The sequence below is a fragment of the Ailuropoda melanoleuca genome, chromosome 2, assembly GCF_002007445.2.
Source record: "Ailuropoda melanoleuca isolate Jingjing chromosome 2, ASM200744v2, whole genome shotgun sequence".
In the NCBI taxonomy this organism is placed as follows: Eukaryota; Metazoa; Chordata; class Mammalia; order Carnivora; family Ursidae; genus Ailuropoda; species Ailuropoda melanoleuca.
In genome coordinates, this window is record NC_048219.1 from 7959148 (window position 1) to 7981527 (window position 22380).

Below are 22380 nucleotides of genomic sequence, written 5' to 3' on the forward strand. Positions count from 1 at the left end.
CCTTTCCACCCTACTCCCCGCTCTCTCCCCGTCTCCTCCACCCCCACCCTAGTCAGTCCCAGTGGCTGCTTCTCTGGGGAGTCAACAACCTGGGCTCCCTGCCAGCTCTGCTGCTTATGAGCCATGTGGCTGGCCCTCATCACCTGCCCTCTCTGCGCCACTTTTCACCTCAGTAAAATGGGGACGGCAGGCCCTGGTCACGGGGAGGGGCAGCGGCTTCAATGAGATAATCCTCACCAGTGGCCTTGCACAGTGTCTGCATGCAATGGGCAACCATAAAAAGGGGCTCCAGTTCAGTCCTCAGCATTTGGAGTCCTCAACCTCTTTGGTCCCACCCGCTTGCTCCTCCCGCCTCTCCTGGCAGCTGGCTCTGGCCAACAAAGGGAGGAAAGGATTAAGAAACAAGCCCAAATCTCCATAGGGGTCCTGGCCCACTGCCCAGCTCACCCCCATCTGCCCCTTGCCCCCCTTGGCCTCAGGCCCAAGGACTCTCAGTCTTGAGGCCTGGGCTCCCCCTAACTCCCCACCCCAGTGGCCCCTTCCTGGCTGGAGGCCAAAGCCAGCAGCAGCCTTGAAACAGGGACAAATATTTTGAAAATCTGTGGCTTTATTTTTTTTCCCCTGGAAGCTGATAACCAGGCTCCCCCCCTTTTTTTCTGGGTGACGGAGAGAAGAGTGTGATGTCCCGTATCTATGGGAGGCCCCACAGTCTGGGCAGAACTGGATCCCTGAGCCTCGTGGAATTTACAGAAGAGGCTGCTGACCAAGCCCCTTGTAGTACAGATGCAGGAACCTCAAATCAGAGTGGGTGGCCGATGGTGCAAGGTCACGCAGCAGGGACCCAGGTCTCCAGACCCTTTTTGCACTACCCTACGAATGGGTGTGGTATGGGAACCTTGGCTGTCACTTCACTTTTCTGAGCCTCAGTTTCCTCTGCTGTAAAACGGGGCTGATTTTACTGAGGACTGGCAACGATGTGGATAAAGCCCTTAGTCCAGTGCTGAGCACTGTGAGGGTTCAGTGGTCAGTACGTGGTGTTAATGCTCTTACACATGCTGCCTCTAAGAACCTTCTTCTTCCTGCCTCTTCCTGGTCTAGGGACTTGATACAGTTTCTTGTTGAACAAATGACACCCAGTGAACCTGTTTCAAAGCCAGAGGCTCAGCGCCTTTTACCCTCCTTCCCCGCTCCCCCTCTTCTGGTTGGCTGGAACACTCTAGCCTCACCCTAGGCCTGGTTTTGGCCCCTGCCCCCAGCCCATCCTGCCCTCCTGGCACCTAGCCTGCACCGTCTCTCTTCCAGGAGCCACATGAGGACAGAGTTTCCTTTCTGCCCTGCCTCTGGGTAATGCCACTGCAAGCACTTTGGGAAAGCAGAGTCGAAGGGTCTTGCATTACCCAGGCCTAGGCTGAGGGGGCGCGAGATGGAGGGTGTGCTCCCTGAACTGTCCTCTGGGGGCTGGGGTGACACGAAGACTTCTGCAGAGGTAGGGAAATAGGCAGGCATAGAAGAAAAAAGCTAGTTCACAGCCCCCATGTGGTGGAGTAGCAGGGATGCCGGACTGGGGGCTGGAAGGCTGCACCCCTCCCCCAGCTCTTCACCTGCCCTCGCTGAGCTTCCGTTTTCTGGTTTATAAAAGGAAGGCAATGGATTGATGTCAGAGGTTTCTACTAATATTATAGGATTAAAAGAAGGGATTTGCGAGCTGACAGACCTCGGTTTAAATCCCAGCGTCACCATTTACCAACTGTGGGACCTCTAGCGAATTCTACCTCTGCGAGCTTTAGTTTTCTCACTAATAAAATGGGAAAAATATTAGCACCTTCTCTTAAGATTACCTAAGGGGGGCTAAATTAGGTAATTCAGGTAAAATACTCAGTCCACAGCCAGCACATTGGAATTATTGTTGTTGTTGTTATTATTCTGTGATTAGTAGAGACAAGAAGGCCGGTGTGCAAACAGTTCATTGAGAGGGCAGGGCTTGAGAAATTCATTCGTTCATCCATTCATTCACTCAACAAATACTTAGGATTTGCATGGCGAGGACACAGAGAAGAGAAGCAGGGAGGGGTCAGATAGACCTGCCCATTCTAGCTGTGTGATGTGGGTCAGTTACTCCTCTCCTTTGGGTCTTGATCCCTCATCTGGGAAATGGTGAGATGGTGAGCATAATCTTTACCTCCAGAGTTGTCCTAAGGCTTAAGAGAGTTCAGGTACACAATGGGTGATCAGTCTGTGTATGATTCTTTTCCTCTCTCAGCTCTGTTAATCACTGGGTCTATGATCTCAGGCAAGTCCTTGAATATTCTAGGCACACTTCCACCCCAGGGCCTTTGCACCTGCTGTTCACTCGGCCTGGGACTCTCTACCCCCAAATACTTGCATGACTTGCTCTCTCATGTCCTTCATTTTTTTTGTTGTTGTTGTTTAAATGTCACCTTCTCAGTAAGACCCTTCCTGTCTTGTTTAAAATGGTAACACCGTTTCCTGCCTTGACACGAACATTCCCTATCTTCCCTCCAGGCCCATTTTTTTCTCTCCACAGCACTTATCATTCTTTGACGTACTGTATTTTAGTGAACGTTTCTTTATTGTTTGTTCCCCCTATTGGAATGGTAAGCTCAGTGATGACAGCGATTTTTATCTCTCTTGTTCAGTGTTATATCCCCAGTACCTAGAAGAGTCTTTGGCTCATAGTAGGTGCTAAATAAACATTTGTGGAGTGAATTAATGAAAAAAAATGAAGCCTCTTCTCTTTGGTCTGGCATTATGCTATGCAGATAAATAGTTCTCACTAAGTAATTGTATGAGTGGCCATCAAACTCTCCATTTTTGCCAGATAATACTTTGGCTGGGTCATCCCTAAAGCCCTTTGCTTCTGACATTTTCTGCCAGGGCATCAGTTTCAGTTGGAGTGCCCAAATCTTTTGTTCCCGAGCCTGAGCTATGCAGAATTTCTAGTTGGGGCTGTTTGGCTGTTGGGCCCACATTGGTTATTATGTCATTATTGGTAATTAGCACGTAGGCCCAGAGGATTGAGCCTTTTGTTTTTTAGCAGCAATCACAGCAGAGAGCTGTGCCAGCCGGGGAAGCCCAGGCCTCGTGCAGCTTCCTCTGGAACTACCCCCTTCCCAGCTATGGGTGCATGGCTTAGGCAGACCACGACAGAGGTGTCCGAAGCTCCAGGCAGCTGGGTAACCGGGACAACCGCTGTCTTCCCCAGGTAGTGTCCTGCTAAGATTCTCCTTCACACCCTCAGCTCTCTATGCCTGGCCTGGTATGGAAGGGGTTCTCCAACCCTCCTGGGGGAGCTGGGTATAAGGTTTCCCAATATCGAGTGGACAGGGGCATTTTCTGGTGCTCAGGACTCAGTATTATGGGTGGGGGAAGTAACCCTGGGTTGAAGACTCAGGGCCCTGGGTTTAAGCCCCTGCTTAGCTGCTTGGTTTTGGGTCACCATAGACACATCACGACCTCTTGCTAGGCCTCAGCCTTCTTATCTTTCAGAGATAGACACACCTCCTTGGCCTCACTGGCAAGAGAGGTGGGATAGTGTAGTGGGCAAAGGATAGGGTTCTGGAGTCAGACAAACTTGGTTTCCCGACTCTTTCCCTTCCTAGCTCCATGACACTGGGCAGACTGCCTCATCGCTCTGACTTCAGCTCCAAAGCTATAAAATGGGGTGAAAATAGTACCCACTCCACAGGATGGTTGTGAAAATTAACCAAGAGAATGCAGGCAAGGGCCGTAGGCACCTGGTGAGTACCTTATACATCCTTGCTGGTACAAGTACCGTGACCCTGGTGGAAATGCGAGCAATCTGTAAACCGTAAGAAGAGTACTGGCTGTAAAGCCAGCCGGATGTGGATTTGAACCTGAACTTGGCCACTTCTTAGCTGGGTGATCTTGGATAAGTGTTGCGCTTCCTCATCTGTAAAATGGGAATTACAGTCATGCCTACCTCCAGGGACTATTGTGAAGGTTCACTGACGTACTGTATATAAAAGTATTTGGTACACAGTGTTTGGCACACATTTCTACATATTATAGACGAGGCCGAGAGGAGAAGGGACTCGCATAGACTCACATAGTATCTCAGTGGTGGAACTCTGATGTGAACCCAGGTCTGCCTGCCTCAAAACCCCACACTCCTTTTACCTCTTCTTGCCATCACCCTTTTATGGGATGACGGTAATGGTCACTGTCCTTACTGTTCGGGACTCCTCTCATTCATTCCGCGACCCCCAGTGCCTACACGAAAGATGTGCTCGGTCCTGCCTGCTTCCCTGTGGCTCCTCCTCTGCCCTCTCTTGTGAAGGTTGGGCCAGGCTGACTTCACCAGTTCTAGAAGGGGCTCCGCTAGCTGGTGGCACTCAGTCCCCCCCTCCCCCCCGTGTTTCTTGGGAAACCCTCTAGACCTAGAGGGTACGTGGCCCTGGGGAGAGAGAATTAATGGGTTAAGCTTGAGTGAGCTGGAGGCTTTGCTGGATCAGGGTCATTAGGCCCACTCCAGCTGGCGAGACAAGGGGGTTGGGGAGGGTCACGGGAGGCCAGATCCTTGTGTCCCCTCCTTGAATGTCCTAGGGCTATAGTCAGAAGCAGCCACAACAGCCTTTCCCTGGGGTCTTGGGACAGAGGTTGGCGTTGCTCATTCATATAATTTCCAAAATGTTTTTCTTAGAGTGATGTGAAAGTAGCAGGGGACAGTGGTATCAGACAGACCTGGTTTAAGCTGTGTGATGTGGGACAAAATAGCTCACATTTCTGGGCTGTGGTTTTTCTTTTTTTCTTTTTAAAGATTTCATTTATTTATTTGACAGAGAGAGAGACAGCCAGTGAGAGAGGGAACACAAGCAGGGGGAGTGGGAGAGGAAGAAGCAGGCTTCCAGCGGAGGAGACAGATGCGGGCTCGATCCCAGAATGCGAGGATCATGCCCTGAGCTGAAGGCAGACGCTTAACGACTGAGCCACCCAGGCGCCCCAAGGGCTGTGGTTTTTCAACTGCAGTTGTAGGATCGCTCTGAGGCTTAACCCAATAAATGCATATGAAGTACTTCGTATGTGCTCTGCACTTAGTGAATACCTAATAAATGCAGTTGTCATTATTCTTATTATTAATAAGTTACCTCTAAGGGCCCTTGCAGCTCCGACATTCCTAGGTTTTTATGACTTGGCCTGCAGCTTTGGAAAGGAAATGTAGGTGGGCTTGGCGGAAGGCAGGGAACAGAATCCCGTAGTGGGGGTCAGAAGACTTTCCTTCAAGTTCGGGCTCTGCCACTCTGTGCTGTGTGACTTTGGACAAGTCCTTCCGGTTTCTGCACCCGTTACCCAATGTTTAAAAGTTAGCAGCTTGGGCTTGATGATCTCTAAGGGCCCATCAAATTCTAACATTTTGTGAACTGAGAAGCCTAGAGGAGTGTCTTAGCTACCATCTACTGGGTCCTCTTACATTATCAACTTCCTTCCCTTCGGCCCCTTGTTTCTTGGAGTGTTTTCACAGCAGAAAGGACAGAACTTGCCAACTCCAATGTATGTGTTTCAGTCACATTTTTTGTTCTTACTGGGCTTTAGGGCCAAGCTTAATGCAATTTTTGCAAGCAAAGCGTACTGTGTCACAGAGGTCAAAGCATGCTCTGTGTTTTCAAATGCAAAAGACAAGGTATTGTATAAAATTACTGCATATGCTGATTTCTTTGGCCTTTATCTCAAAAATGACCAGAAGGGCAGCCTTGTATGCAATAATTAAAAAAAAAAAATGCTGCAGTCAATGCATCCTAAAAAAAGTATAAGGTATGCTTAGATAAAAGGATGTTTGTTGAGTAAAAGAGATAAAGATGGGCAATAAACCTAAATGTTGGACATCTAGGTTAACCAAGTTATGGTATATCCATTTGAGGGTACTATTAAAAATGGTGATGCAAATGTCACAATATATTATGAGGTAGAAAAACTCAGTTCCAAAACAGTATGATTTAAGTTTGAAAAAAAAGCATTAGGTTGAACTATACGCAGTGGCTGCTTTTTGACTATTTTTAACTTATAAAATCAGCAATTTCGTATGACTTATTTTAATATACATAAAAAAGTATATGTGTAAGAGAAGGTACTAGAAGGGAAGTCCACCACCAAAATACTGATGGTAATTATTTCTGATTGATGATTTTATAGTGATTTAAATTTTTTTCTTCTTATTTAACTATATTTTCTTTCTTTCTTTCTTTTTTTAATAAAGATTTTATGTTTAAGCAATCTCTACACCAACCTGGGGCTCAAACTCACAACCCTGAGACCAAGAGTCGCATGCTCCACTGACCGAGCCAGCCAGGCGCCCCTTATTTAACTATATTTTCTATGAATAATTCAAGTACTACTACTAAAAATAATTGCCTGGAAAGGCATAGCACTATATAAACAGTAATTTTCCTTATCATAGCCTGTTTATCATTTGTGTTTAAAAGGTCTGAAATGACTGCAATTTTATGACCATGGGCAGGATGGAAAAGACAACTCTACCCATGTAGTTTTGTTACCAGGATGGGTTTTTATTCTTTAGTGACCATTCAGAACACTTTGCTGGCGGGCCCAGCTTTTCAAAACCCTCTTCATCTCTTGCCACCCCGCACAACAGACGAATGTTTTCCATGAGCCCCATCACTGGGGTGTAAGGCCAGCTGTGTCCCTAATCCGCCCACGTCCCAGATTTGGGAATGGTTCAGACTCCCAACTGTTTCCCCCGCTCTACCCCCACTGTCTCCAACCTCATTTCTTCCAGGTCATCGGAGGGCCCAGCTACTGTCCCTGGCCTTCCCCACCGGTCACCACCCAATTTCACCACCTAATTTCGCCCTCTTCTGTGCAGCTGGTGTTTGAGCTCAGTTTGCAGTGGGAAAGGATTAGGACCCTTTCAAGCCGTCTTTTTTCTTTCTTTCTTTTTTTTTCTTAGTGCCCTTGACCGCTCCAGGGGCTGACAGGCAGCTAGCAGGGCCTGTCAGGCAGCTAGCAGGGCCTGTATTCCCCAGGAAGGAACAGGAGGGGTGGTGGAGGAGGCAGTGGCGGGCTCAGCTGGCAGGCGGGCTAGAAATGGCCCCTAGAGACCCCAACCTGGGGCTTGGAGTATGGCACAACCGCCACCCAGATGTGAGCATGAAGCAGGCAGGCAGGGAGCTGAGTTTCTGCCTAGAAAATTAGCCTCAGGGATGGTGCTTGGGACCTTGACCGTGGGGACCCAGGAGCTGCCTCTGCAGGGAGAACTGGCACTGGATGTCTGGTTTGCAGAGGCCTCTTCTGAGAGGGCAGCTGGGCACATGACTATGAGTAGTTTGGGTAGTTTCTCTGCCTTCAGACTGGGCATTACTTATCCCCCGACTGCCTACTATGTGGTGGGCCCAGCTATGCTCAGGGGTTGAGCACTTTGCCTAATAGGTGATGGCTTATAACTTAATAACAAAACCAGTCATGCATGCATAGTCCTTTAGAGTTTACAAAGCCCTTTCAACTCCAGGCTAAGAAGTGCAAACGAAGACTGGACTTCAGGTGTTTGTGATTCTAAAGCCCGTGCCAGCAGTTTTTGGCCTGGTGTTGCAGAGCACTCTGAATATGAGTGGTCTAGACCTGCCTTAGTTTAGCTATTTTTTTCTTAGCCTGAGACCCCCGCCTTTCATCAGGGAGATGACTGCTAAGTACTACACACTCCATTCATCCAAACAAGCCTTTTTAAATACGATGTGTCATTGGCTAACACTTCATGGCATAGAGCCTATTGGTTTTTATGAGTCTGAATTTGCTGGATAACATAGTGGTCATGGCGAGGCATTTGGTGATTTATCCTTCAGGATTTATCCTTCATGGTACCAGATTTCCAGGTCTGATGTGGAGGAAGCCTCTGAGGCACAGACATGGTAGGGTAGAGCTCCCTGAATCAACTGTATGCCTGAACCTGAGAACCTGAGGCAAGGGACCAGAATATTCAAGAATAGGTGCTTCACCTCAAGTACACAGAATGACCCCGGCCAAGTCACCTGACCTTACTAGGCTTCAGCTTCCTTATATATAAAATGGGGATAATTTGTTCACTTGTTCAACAAATATTTATTGAGTATGCACTGTTCTGGAAGATGACTAAGAGGAGCACAATCCTTGTTCTCTTGGAGCTTGTCATTTAGGGGATTTAAACTGCAACGGTGTATTGAGAGGAGCAATAAATAAATACATAGAAAGTCAGGGAGCAGGACTATGAAGCAAATTAAAGCAGGGCGAGGCAAAATAAAATCTCAGAATAAAAGGGGGGTGGTGCCTGGCTTGCTCAGTTAGTAGAGCATGTGACTCTTGGTCTTGGGGTTGTGAGTTCGAGCCCCATGTTGGGTGTAGAGATTACTTAAAAATAAAATCTTAAAGAAAAAAAAAAGCAGGGCAAGGGTGTGTGGGTGGAGGCTGTTTTAGATAGGGTAGTCAGGTAGTCCTCAAGTGGCTCACTTAGGATGTTTCAAACAGATAATTCATGCAATGTGCTCAGCTCAGTGCTGACAACAATTGAGAGCTTAACAAACATGTTATTATGTCAGCCTGCTCCACACCTCTCAGTCCATATTTTAGTCTCCGAATAGCAGTAATAATGAACACTTATGTAGATCTTACTATGAGCTAGGCACTGTTCTAAGCCCTTTACATATTTTAACTGATTTAATTCTTATAATAACTCTTATGAGGTAGAGCTATCATTATCCCCTTTTATGGGGGTTAGAAACAGACACAGAGAAGTCCACACAATGAGGGAGGGCTGGAGGCTGAGAACTGAACCCAGGTGTCTGTTTCTAGAGGCTGAGCTGTGGATGGGAGGGGGGCTGTGATCAGATACCGGGAGACAGTGAAGATGGCACAGGCAGGTTCTGATGTCAGTTGGCCTGGCTTCTTATCCTGGCAGGTCTAAGCCTCTCTGCCTCAGTGTCTTCATCTCTGGAATGGGAATACCAGAACCTATCTTACCTTATAGGGACCGTGCTTAAAACATGAGCCTTCATTCTGCTCTGTGGGGTCCCAGCCTTTTTAGAGTTCAGCCTGGCAGGGAGTGTGAAGGGTCACGGGACCCCTGAAACTTCTGAAAGGAAATAAAGGCACATCAGGCTAACTATCAGAGCAACCCTAAGTTCAGCTGGAGCGCAGATCTCGGAAGCTAGGTTTTTATGATTTTGAGGGTGCCAGGGTAGAATTAGGAGACCCTTAAATGCAAAAGACAAGTGAAATCTTGGCGTGGCCACAACATTCAGCTTCCGTTTCGGGCCTTACACAGCAGCCAGAGAGGTAAGGCTCCACGAACGTCAAAGTGTGAATGGTGCCTAGAGACCATCAAGTTAGTAGATGGGGAAACTGAGGCCCAGAGAAGCCGAGTGACTTACCCAAGGTCACGAAGTGCATTAGTGGGCAGTTGGCAGGCAGCAGACTGGGCTTTCCTTGAGGCTTTCAAATCTCGGCCTCTTACCTGGGCCTCCTCCCGGCGGAAGGGGCCTCACCTCGGTCCCGGGCACTAGCTGCCTCAATCCCCACGTGGGTGCTGCAGGGGCCGGGAACACCCGGACTCCAGAGCAAGTTCGACTTGCGCTTGCGCACACGCGGCCAGCCCCTTGCTTTTCCCCCTCTTTTTCCTGCCCCTCCCCGGCCCTTACCGGCCTAGAGGACGGGGGGAAACTAGAGGAGCAGAACTTGCCCTCAGCCAATGGGCTGACGGGCCGCGGGCCCGGCCCCCTCCCTCCCTCAGTCTCCGTCCAATAGAAATTTACTACAATGTTGTGGCGAACGGAGGGGGAGGGGCGCGCGCGGGCTGGCTTGGCTGCGGGCCCGGCGGCCTCGCCTCACGGAGGGAAGGCGGGAGGGCGCGCGCCGGGGCCGCCTGCTCGCTCGTTCGCTCGCTCACTCGCTCGCTCCCTCCCTCCCTCCCTCCGCCGGTGGGTTAGTCAGTCAGTCCGCCAGCAGCCGGCGGGCGGCCCCGGGAGCCGCAGAGGGCCCGAGTCTCGGCGCCGGCGCCTTCTCCTGCCATTGTTCGTCGGGCGGCTGCAGCGGCGGGCTCGGGAGCCCGGGCCCCGGGGGCCACCGGTGAGGCGAGGCGGCTGCGGCGCGCGAGCGGGGTTGGGGGGCGCGGAGCTGTCCCCGAGGGGACGGTCCTGGCGGCCGCGGCAGCACCGCAGCCTCTTTGTCTGCAGCCCCCCGCAGGCCCCGGGCCGGGGGCGCGGGCTCCGGGGCCTCCACGCGCCGGAGGTTAAGGGGCTGCAGCCGGGACGCGGCCGGCCTGAGCAGAGAGAGGCGGGGGCTGCGCCGAGGGAGCGTTGCAAAGTTGGGCTTGGGGTCTGTTTTTGACGAGGTCTGCCAATCACTGTCCACGGGCAGGAGCCTTGGAAGGAAACCAAATGGAGGAGGATTGCGGGTTCCGGGCGGCGAAGGTGTTGGGTGCAGCCGCAGAGCAGTTTCTCCGTGACGAGGTGGCTGGGCTGTCTGGAGAAGTCCGGCACGGGCTGAGGGCTGGAGGGAGCCCTGGAAGGACTGTTGAGGCCTTCCCGCCAGAGACACCCGCCCCACTGAAAGAGTCCCCCGACCCCGAGGGCTCTGCCGCGCTCCCCTTAGCCTTCGCGGTTCCCAGTGACCAAAGGGTTAAATCTATTCTCTCAGCATCGTGACCTCCTTTTTCAGTTCCTGCATCTGTCGGCTTGGAAATATTTCCTCCCGCTTGCTGGGCTGCTTCTACCTGTGGGGAGGCTGGATGTAGGCTCGCGCTCCGAGAGGCACCACCCGGCGATGGTTCCGGGCGGGGGCTTGCCAGACCAGGTCCATCCGCCCCAGGAACGCGCATTCTCTGGAGAGAAAGTGATCTCACGTGCAACAAATTGCTGACGGATTGGTTTCTGGCCACATGATAGCCACTGTCATCCTGTTGTTCCTCTAACTGTGCCCTACCATGAATGCCTAGTCTGTGGGGACTTGTCGTTTTTTGGCACCTGCTGCTGATTAGGAGACAGGTGTTTTGGTTTGTTTTTTAAGAGATGCCGAAACCTTTTTTTAGTAGTCTGGGTGATTTCACAGCTGCTATTTTGTTCTTTCTGTTTTTAGGGGAAAATTGCAAGAAATGGTTATGTCTTGTGGCTTGGATATTGTGGATTTATGCTCTCTGTATATGCTCTTGCTCACTACTGTTTTTTGTATTCTCAGTCCTGGCAACGATTTTAGGTGGTTTACGCTTTTTAAATTTTTTTAAAAATAGATTTTATTTATTTATTTGACAGAGAGAGAAAGAGAGAGAGCGCACAAGCAGGGGGGAAGCAGGCAGAGGGAGAAGCAGGCTCCCTGCTGAGCAGGGAGTCCACGTGGGGCTTGATCATCCCAGGACCCTGGGATCATGACCTGAGCCGAAGGGAGACGCTTAACTGTCTGTGCCTCCCAGGCGCCTCTGGTTTATGTTTTTAATAAAGCAGTTGATATACATATCACCCTTACTTTTCATGGAAATTTGATGTACTCTTCATTTCCCTTTTCTGTAAGTTGCGAACATCATAAGTTCTTTGCCAGCTGTATAATTTTTGGTTTTGTGAATAGTTTCTTGGGGTGTTATTAATATAATCCATGTAGAGTATGAAGCAGGATATCTGGCACACAGCACTCAGTAAATGACAGATAAAAAATGGCTATAACAACATCAGATTGCCTTGGAATCAAGGTGCTAATTCAGAGTGCTTTCTACAAGAAGGTTATAATTAAGGTAAATACAAGAGTTATTCATATCTCTGGGGGAAACTGAAGTAGGGTATATCTTTGCCACTATTAAAAGTGAACTCACTGGCAAACCCAAGCTCAGTGTGCTAACCTTCTGATTTCTTTTTCTTCTAGTAACAAAACCACACTTTTTTTCCTTATGTAATTGAATTCAGCCTTGGAAAGAAATGTTTTTAATTTTTAGGCCTCGCCAAAATTCTCGCAACGTTTATACTAGTGTTTTATCCAAATATCTTATAGGTAAGTCCCCAATCTACCTTTTTACCTTTATTGTCCTCATTACTTGTATTTTTCAACTAAGAAGAATGGTCCAGTAATAACTCATGCTTTCTCATCTCTGTCTCTTTGGCCATGCAGTTCCATATATGTTCTTCCTGACTGTTTTCAGGTCTTTTACCTTAAAAATGCTCCATAGATTAGTAATTTGAAGTGTGGGGAAAAGTTCCATATGTGGAAGGAACTTCGATGGAGTTTTTTGTTTTGTTTTGAATTTTCTTAGGGATTCATTTGTATGGCCAGCTAGTTTAGTTTTCTTTAGCTAGTGTTTGTTAAAAGGATTTAGGTCCCAAGTGTCCCATCGATATGTGTAGCCTTAGTAGTAGATGATGGCCTATGGTGGATTAAGAAAACTACTTAGGCTTCCATTCTATTCAGAGCTGAGAGCTCTACCAGTTGACGAGTTTAAGTTTAATGCTTGGAAATTGTGGCTGTCAGCAGATAGACTAAGCTAATAGAAATGGACTAAGCTAATCTAAGCTAATAGACCCATCTTTTAGGTCGGTCGGCTTGCTTTATGCATCTCTTCTCTTTCTTGGTGGTCTAAGGGTCATCATTTCCTTAATGTTTGTTAAACACCCAAATCATATTTGTTGTTTTCAAGTAGTAGATATGTTGAACAAACCTGTTTTAAACTAGTTTTATCCTCAATATAAAATATAAAATAACATGATACAATAATTTATGTATTAGCAAAGTAATACACAGATTTTCCTCTGCATATTTAAAAGTACTTTCATCTATCCTCTTTCTTTTTTCCCAATGAAACACTTCTAAGGTGGGATGCCTGGGTGGCTCAGTCAGTTAAGCGTCTGCCTTTGGCTCAGGTCAGTGTCCCACATCGGGCTCCTTGCTCAGCAAGGAGCCTGCTTCTCCCTCTGCTTGCAGTTCTCCCTGGTTGTGCGCTCCTGCTCTCTCTCTCTCTGATCAAAAAAACAAAAGAACACCAAAAAAGCCCTCCTGAGCTAATATCTAAATTAACAAGTGATTTTAATTTTTTATTATTTTATTTTTTTGAAGATCTTATTGCTTTATTTTAGAGAGAAAGAGCAGGGGCAGAGGGAAAGGGAGAGGGAGAATCTTTTAGCTTCACTCAGTGCAGAGCCAGCTAAAGATTTTCCCTCTGCACTCAGTGCAGAGCCCCACATGAGACTCGATCTCACAACCCTGATATCACGACCTGAGCTGAAATCAGGAGCCCGACAGTTAACCAACTGAGCCACCCAGACACCCCTAAATTAACAAATGATTTTAAATGATTCCTGTCTCTGAAAAAAATGTTCGTGGCATTTGTTGAGGTATGACCTATATATTTTTCTGTTATTCTTTTTTGTCAGGTTTGTGCCCTACATTTAAAGTTCACCAGTGTGATGTTTTCTTGTGTGCAGCTTGAGTTCAACATTTTTGGAAATTACAGAGCTAGACTTCCATCTCATTCTTGAGTTTTTATGGTCTTAATTTTAAACAGATTCATATTTGGGAGATGGTGTGCTTACAGTATTATTTGGTTTCCTTCTTACTTTTGCTAAGAAAGCTTCAGAGTTAAGTCTGTCAGAAGTGTTGGCTAAAAGTCACAGGATTCTTAAATTCTCTGCAGGTATTTTGATATGCACATCCATAGATTGTGATTTAAAATATATGGTCTGTTATTTGTGATGTGAGTGATAGGGCTTGCATATATTGTTTTCTAAATGTCCAAATCCATTTTAATATTGGTGATCTGATTTTATAACTTTGGTATCTCAATGGCCATGGCGGGGGCGGGGTGGTGGTGGTGGTGGTGGTGGCACTGAATTTGGTTCTGAAATGAACAGGAGCACATGTTTAGACCGCAATCTGTTTCCCTGTTATCTAAGGAGCTGGCCAGCTCAAGTGCTGCCAGTGTATTTTTCCGAGTCTTATCAAATTTGTGATTGGTCACGTGGCATGTTCAGATGCGGATTCATCCCTACCTCTAAAGAACTTGTTTTTTTCTCTATTGCTTGAGAATGCACCTTATTTTATTTGTGAGCTAAGCAATAATAAATTTAAGAACTTTTTTCGTATGATCAACTTTGCTTTTTTCGCTAACACCCCCAATGATGAAACTTAAAAACTTTTAAAAGGCGCCTCTGAATTTATTAGTTATGAGCCTTATTTATGCAGAGAATCTAGAATTTTTGGAAGGTGATGGATTTATTGCATTTATAATAGCTTTTAGGTAGAAAAGAGCCAGATTCTAAATATATATATGTGTTAATTTTTGCTTTTTATTTAAATTTGTTATTATGTCATTGGTGACTTACTGTGTGTCCTTTTTATGAGTAGATTCATGTATGTTCAGTAAAATGCAGTGTAACAAATGCCCTGGTGTACACACTGGATGAAATTAGTATTTTGATTTACTCTGCTGCTATTGAATGAATACGCAGTGAGAAAGATGAACAAAGCTATAGCAATGAACAGTATTCAGAAACTGAAGGCATTAGAAAGGAGAACTTTGATATTTTATTTTGAGTGCTGATCTTATTTAGAATTAACTGCCTCACTGACACCGCTTCACACGTTGGTTTTAGGAAAGTTTAGTGAGAGAATCTGATTATGATGAAAGTCTGTTTATACTAAATTTGTTAATTATATTTTATTGAAATGGGATTGTATCCACCTTGACGTATTTGAAAATAAATTGGCTAGCTCTTTGGACTTTAAAGAAAAGCAAAATACCGGTAGCAGGTGTGGTCAGTACAATTCAAGGAATGCCTTGGAGAGACTTTAATATACCCTACCCCCTAATCTTTATCAGCTTCCTCCAAAGTCCTCCTAAATAAATATGCTATCCCTAGAAGTCCCTTGTATATGAAATTCCAGAGCCATTCTGGCATCATGTTTTTTATTATTTTGTTATTGCACGTATTAAGACCAGTTCTCCTATTGCGGTTATCTCTTGATTATCTCCAGGATAAATCATATGGATTAATCTGTGATTATTTATTGCTGTCTCCCTTTCATGGCTGAGGGTTCTTTGGGTCAGTGCCACCAGATTAATCTGGGCCGTCTTCTATCATTCAGCTCTCAAGAGAATCTCTGTTTGTAGCAATTAAAATTGTTTCTGAGCTATGTGGAGTGGAGCCTTGGGTAGGGTTAAAGAAATCTTGGCAGAGTAGGTAGGAAGAGGCAAAATCGTCTGATGGAATAGGTGGGGACTATGACTAAATATTTATATTGATAAATAAGATTGGAAGAAGCAGTAGATGCTGTATTAGTATTATCTAATTCTTTTTGTATCTATATTCAATGTATAGGTGTAATTCTGTTATTTTTTTTTAAAGATTTTATTTATTTATTTGACAGAGACAGCCAGCGAGAGAGGGAACACAAGCAGGGGGAGTGGGAGAGGAAGAAGCAGGCTCCTAGAGGAGGAGCCTGATGTGGGGCTCAATCCCCGAACGCTGGGATCAGGCCCTGAGCCGAGGGCAGACGCTTAACGACTACGCCACCCAGGCGCCCCGTAATTCTGTTATCTAATAATATTATCTGTTGATACGAACAGGAACACCTCAAATTGTTTTGGAAATAAGAGGAAATAATAAGATAAAATAAAATAGGATATAATATTTACTCCTGAAGTTAATTTTGATTTATAAATGCAGCTTACCTGCTTCTAGTGCCTTCCATCCTCTACAAAAAGCATCCTAATCCAAACCGATTTTTTTGGTCGGCACGCTATATGTCTGAATTGTAGCACTGGATACAATATAGACTGAAGTTTAAATACTTTCTACATTAATATTCATTCAGAAAACTTTTATATTCTATTTTGATAATATGCATTAAGGCATAAAAAATGTTACAAAAGTTTTGAATTATTCTCAGTGTTAACAGCATTAAAGCATAGGGTTATCTCAGGGATTTAACAACATTAAAGCATAGGGCATAAATCATAGGTAAATTTAAGCCTGTGACTCACAAGTAAAGTAGAAACATATACTCTCGGTAATTATGAATATATAGTACTACGTCAAGGTTGAGTTATGATTGCTATTCAGCTATCACTTAATGCTTATATAAATTAAATAACCCTGTTAAAATTATTTTAACACAATGAGATCTTAGCAGTGCATGTTGAATACATCATCTTATAAAGAATTGCCATTTTAATATATATGTCAAGTTTTTTTTTTTTTAACATTTTATTTATTTGACAGAGAGAGAGGGCGCACAAGTAGGGGGAGCAGCAGGCAGAGGGAGAGGGAGAAGCAGGCCCCTCATTGCCAAGCTGGGAGCCCGATGTGGGGCTCAATCCCAGGACCCTGGGATCATGACCTGAGCCAAAGGAGACGCCTAATGCCTGAGCCACCCAGGCGCCCCTGTATGTCAAGTATTTTAATTTACCACTTCGGAGTTCTACATATATTAAAGTGAGAAGTGTTTCACTTTGATGATACACTTGGGACAGGTTATTGAAATAAATGTTTCCGCCTAGCTTTGACCATATAGACATAGGCAGAACTGTCAAGACCTCCAAGGATTTAAGCCCCAAAATTTTGTTCATTTATTTTTAATGTTTGTTTTTTATTTATTTATTAGAGATTTTATCTACACCCAACATGGGGCTTGAACCCACAACCCCTGAGATCGAGAGTTGCATGCTCCACCAACTGAGCCAGCCAGGCACCCCAAGTCCTCAAATTTTACCTGTCAACCATTTCAGTATGCAATAGGGACTCATGGAAGGGTTTTTAAAGAGAAGGGTTTTTTTTTGTTGTTTTTTTTTTTTTTTGCTACCACCCACTTGCTGTTTCTTGCCCTTTTATCTTTTTTAATGATTCAGAGAATTGACACTGTTGCTAACTTACTACCTGTGCGTCCTGCTAATCTTGATGGTATTATGTAATTATATAAACCTTTCGCATGGTGTCATATGATGTTGTATATATGTCCTCCCACACATGTGTCTTTAGAGTAATTTCTTTCCATCTGGTGTTGGAAATGAGCTCTTTGTGAGGTTATTTTTAAATCTTCAAGCTTTCTGGCATCCTCAACTCTTGAAACAACATAGTTGCTTTTGAAGGCCAGAAAATCCACATAGTATATTTAGTGTTTTTTTTTTCCATGAAAATGTAAATAGTATTTTATTTTAAAAATCATATCCTGTGTTTTAAACCGGCAAAACATGTATTTCATTTTTAGATGGTCTCCAGATAATTTTGTTAAAAGGTAGGAAATAATCAGTCGGTTGTTGCCAAGTAGATAAAGTAAAGGAGAAGCACTTAAGGGAAAGGATGCCAACAATAAGAAACCTGTTAGAGGAAAGAGGTTTCAAAGATATTTATTCTCTGAAGGTTTATTGGTATCCTTTTCTGAACTCTTGCAGCATTTATTTGTTATATATCAGATTTGTTGTGTGTGTGTGTTTAAAATTTTTTAAAAAAGATTTTATTTATTTGAGAGAGAGAGAGAGATTGAGAGTGTGAGTGGGAGGAGGGGCAGAGGGAGAAGCAGACTCCCTGCAGAGTAGGGAGCGCACTGGGAACCTCAATCCTAGGACCCTGGGATCATGACCTGAGCCAAAGGCAGACCGACTGAGCCACCCAGGCGCCCTGTTGTGTGTTGCTTTATATTGTGTCTGAAACTCTATTCCCCAATGAGATTGTCAGCTTCTGGAAGGCAGAGGGTCAATATCATCTTTAATTTCATCCTCATCCCCCAAACACAGATATTGTGTAGTACAGTAGCTAGATACATAACATAGGGGACACACTAGACATATAGAGGTATAGCAAGAATATGATTTCCCAGGATAATTAAGATTTACAATCTGGGTTGTAATTATGACTGCTTCTGATCGTCTCTCTGTGTACGTGTGTGTGAGTCATATTTTTTTGGAAAGTAAGTCTCAGATATCATGACACTTTATTCCTAAAATGCTTTGGTATGGATATCCTACAAATAAAGACATTATCCTACATAACTGCAATACCATTATTATACCTAAGAAAATTAACAATATTTCCATAATATCATAATCCATATATATGGATTGGATATTGGTTGCTAGTATATATATTGGCATATAAATATATATATAACATATATTTGTTGATTGTGTGCGTGTGTGTGTGTATGCGTGTATATATGGCATGCAGCCCAACATAGGGCTTGAACTCACAACCCTGAGATCCAGACCTGAGCTGTGATCAAGTGTTGGATGCTCAACTGACTAAGCCACCCAGGCACCCCCATATCCCATCACTATTTTGAGAGATTATTGTCATCTACTTAGCAAGATTCATCCAATAATTCCTTTTTTCCAGATGCTATTTTTGTTGACTTATTCTTGCTAGTTGTTTGTCTCTAATATGACCATTAATGAACACTGGTGTTTGTAGGACTGAAAAGACTAGCCCTGGGGTGAATGATTGCTTAGCGATCATAGCATTATTTATAAAAAAAATATACTAAAGAATATGTCAGGTGGCTAAAGGGCAAGGTGTTTCTGTTTTGGTTGGTTTTTAGACTTCTATTATGCCTACTGTGGTAGGCAGCCTTTGAGATGGTCCCCAGTGATTCCTGCCTCTTGGTGTTCATGCCCTTGTGTAATCTCTTCCCCTTGAGTGTGGCCTGGACCTGGTGACTTCACTTCTAATGAATAGAATACAGCACAAGTGGTGGGATGTTACTTCCAAGATTAGGTTACAGAAGGCTGTGGTTTTTGTCTTGGTCCCTCTCGGGTGCTTTCTGGCTCTCTTCCTGTCACTTGGATCACCAGCTGCCATAGCCTAAGAATGTACAGGCAGCCTATAAAGAGGCCCACCTGGTGAGAAACCAAGTCTGTCAGCAGTAATGTAAGTGAGCTTGGAAGCAGATCTTCTGAGGCCTGATAATAGCCATGTGAGAGGGCTTGGAAGTACATTCTTCAGGGAGAGTTGAGCCTTTAGTTGAGTGCAAACATGGTTGACACTTGACTGCAACATCATGAGAGACCCTGAGCCAGAGGCACCCAGCTAAGTCATGCTTGAATTCTTGATCCACAGAAATTGAAATAATAAATGTTTGTTGTTTGAAGCCACCAAGGTTTGGGGGTATTTTTTTTTAAGATTTTATTTTTAAGTAATCTCTACACCCAATGTGGGGCTCGAACTTACAACCCCAGGATCAAGAGCCGCATGTTCCACCGACTGAGCCAGCCAGGTGCCCCATTTTGGGGGTAATTTGTTGTATAACAATAGATAGCTAATACATCTACCATTTATTAATTTAATAAATATAGATCGTCTGCTATTTTTTAAATTTTTTATTGTTATTTATTATTATGTTCAGTTAGCCAGTGTATAGGACATCATTAGTTTTTGATGTAGTTTTCAACAATTCCTTAGTTGTGTATAACACCCAGTGCTCATCACAACACCCATCTGCTATTTTTAAAAAGATTTATTTATTTATTTTGGGGGGGAGGGGCAGAGGGAGAGGGAGAAAGAGCATCCTCAAGCAGACTCCCCACTGAGTGCAGAGCCTGACATGAGGCTCGATCCCAGGACCCTGAGATCCTGACCTGAGATGAAATCAAGAGTCAGTCACCCAAATGACTGAGCCACCCAGGAGCCCTGATCATCTGCTATGAGCCTGCCTCTTCCTCTCCCACTCCCCCTGCTTGTGTTCCCTCTCTCACTGGCTGTCTCTATCTCTGTTAAATGAATAAATAAAAAAATCTTAAAAAAAAAAAAAGGAGTATGAGCTCCAGGGCTAGAATGCCTGGTTTTAATTTCTAGTTGTGTCACTCTTTAGCTGGTGACCTTGGGCAAATTACTTAATTTCTGTACCTCAGTGTTTATTATGTAACATGGTGATGATAAAAATATTTGTACCTTTTAAGGTTGTTATAATGATTAAATGAGCTAACATATGTGAAGTAGTTAGAACATTGGCACTAGACAAATGTTAGCCATTATTTTTGCATTTAAACCTCACCACAATCCTTATACAGCAGGTGTGATTAATCCCATTTTACATTCTAAGTAGCAGGTTGAAAAGTTAAGTAACTTGTACAAAGTTGCACAACTAGCAAGTGAAAATTGTCTTCAAAATCACATTCTTTATGGCTGCACCTTTGCTTACTCAGTATGTCCATGAGCAAGTGGGGAAGGAGAGATCTGGATACAGGCCTTCTGTTAAAGCTAATGATTTCTTAACGATTGTGCTCTTGTGAAAGTACTTTCCCATGCCTTAGTTTCCTCTTCTGTAAAAAGAAGATCATACCTACATTACACAGAATACATGGTAATGGCAAAGAAAAACAAACCTTATTGTGTGCCTGTTATCTGCAGATACTAAGTGTTAGGTCCCTTTCCCCCTTGATAAAATATGGCCTCATGGAGATGGGAAATAATCTATGGTTAAGAAGAATAATTTTTGCATCTTGATCATATCTTTTTTGTACTTAAACTGTGTATCTATGTGTCTATATGATTATTATAATATAGCTATACAGAAATAAATACGGCTTTGTCTAGTGGTGATCTTTGGATTTGATTCAGACTTATACTGTAACATTTTTAAGCCTGTGTGTGTTTTCTAAAGACCCATTTCACAGCCACTCTGGTTTCATAGCTTCGTTTCCGGGTTGGTAGGACACGATCATGTGGTTGATGGCCCCATTGTTGCTTTTATCTTTTGCAGCAGATGTGAAAGTAAACATACGAGGCTGAAAAACAGGAAGGGGTTTGGCCGATGTTCGATTCGTTGGGAGGGTTTTTTTTTGCAGGGAAGCTTGTACACAAGCCACCTGAAATCTGAAGTGCTTTGAATCTTTGTGACTTTTAGGAGATACAAAAAGAAATACCTTATTGTTATAACGTAATAAAAAAGCAAATGATTGTGCAGTTTAACGAATTCATGAATTTTTATATATTTCTGCATTTAAACATATTGGAGAAGTGAGAGAGTGTGTTCCTCTTTTTGTCTGAACAGCAAACTGATGTATAACTTTATAGTCACCCGAATTCTGGGTTCTTTTTACCTATGGAATAATTTTTCAGTAAGGAAATATAGAGTTTTATTTTTGTTGAATATCTGTTCTAATATCATTACTTTGAGCTTCTTCAAAAGCCAAAACTTAAGACAGCGTTTTTCTAGTTGGCTCTTGTCTTTGTTCCTAAGGAAGGGAATTAACACATGTCAGATGCTAGCTACAGATCAGGTACTGCTGTCCATATATGCTAACTAAGTGCGTATATTAAATGTAAATATTTCCATCTTTGATATTCAGTTCACAATGAGCTTTTATGGCTTTGGCGAAATCCCTTCCTCTTTCCCTTTTTCTCCTTCCCTCTTCTACCCTCCCTTTTTTCCTTCTTCCTCCTTTCTTAAATGATTCTCTCCCATACTCTTGCTGAACAGTTTTCTATTACTAGTATTTCGGAGGCAGTGTGATGTAGCAGCCAATAAAGAGAGAAGTTTTGGAATCAGACCAGGGTTTACAGTAAGGTGGTTTCTGATAGGGAAAAAAACCTGCTTTCTATTTTAATAAATAAAAGCCTGGAACCTCCAAAGTTGGCTTTCGAAGGAGATTTTGCGCATGGGGTTTAATAATTGGAGTTCACAGCAAGGGCTTTTGTTCCCAAAGATTCACCTGTGGAATGCCTTGCTGACCTCAGGGAGTATTGCTTTCTCTTTAATTTTCTGTCCCAAAGGTGAGTCTTCTTTTAATACTCCTGAAGTACACAGCTGAGACCAGTCTGGAACATTTAGTACTTTACTAAAGGCTAGGAGATATAAAAGGGAAATAAATACAAGTTACTAGTATGCTTTGATACAATCTGGCTCACAGGATAAAACTTCTTTTCAATTTGTGGTCTTTTATTGGGATACCTCTCTTCTTGACTCTAACACATATACCTGTTTTCTAGTAGCAGAAGCCATCTGGCTTCTCTAACTCTTCAACCTGGGAGTGCCACCAGCAGCATTTCCGGATTGCTCTAAACCCACAGGAGAAGGGTCAGAGGACAAAGGGATTCTCTATCTTGCCAGCCTATGCTTATATCTGAGAGAAGACCCATTTCTTGCTTGTGATCAATACCAGGTCTATACAGCGCTTAGGGGAGACCACAGTTACCCATAGAATATCTAATTACCAATCACCGAAGAGAAACACAAACAGTAGAGGGATTTCGGGGTAAAGGTGGGAGGGGGGTTTCATTTTAAACATTTACCTCAGATTGTATAATCTCTGATCCTAGTTTAGTAATTTGGCACAAAATAGCTCTCAATGAATATTCCCTTCCCATTCTTTAATTCTTAACACCGTGTGATACCCTAGGAGCTACCTTTTAGTTTGTTGTAGTTTTATCTCAGAGTTTTGCTTGAGGAGATTCC

General features: G+C 44.1%; 1 protein-coding gene across 1 annotated transcript in view; it reads left to right on the forward strand.

Annotated features, from left to right (window-relative positions):
• Positions 1–9797: 9797 nt before the first annotated feature.
• Positions 9798–22380, forward strand: part of EPB41 (erythrocyte membrane protein band 4.1) — a 183843-nt gene continuing 171260 nt past the window's right edge. Inside the window, exon 1 of the mRNA XM_034647927.1 lies at positions 9798–10086. The gene's annotated coding sequence lies outside the window, so the exon portion shown is untranslated. The remainder of the gene's footprint in view (positions 10087–22380) is intronic.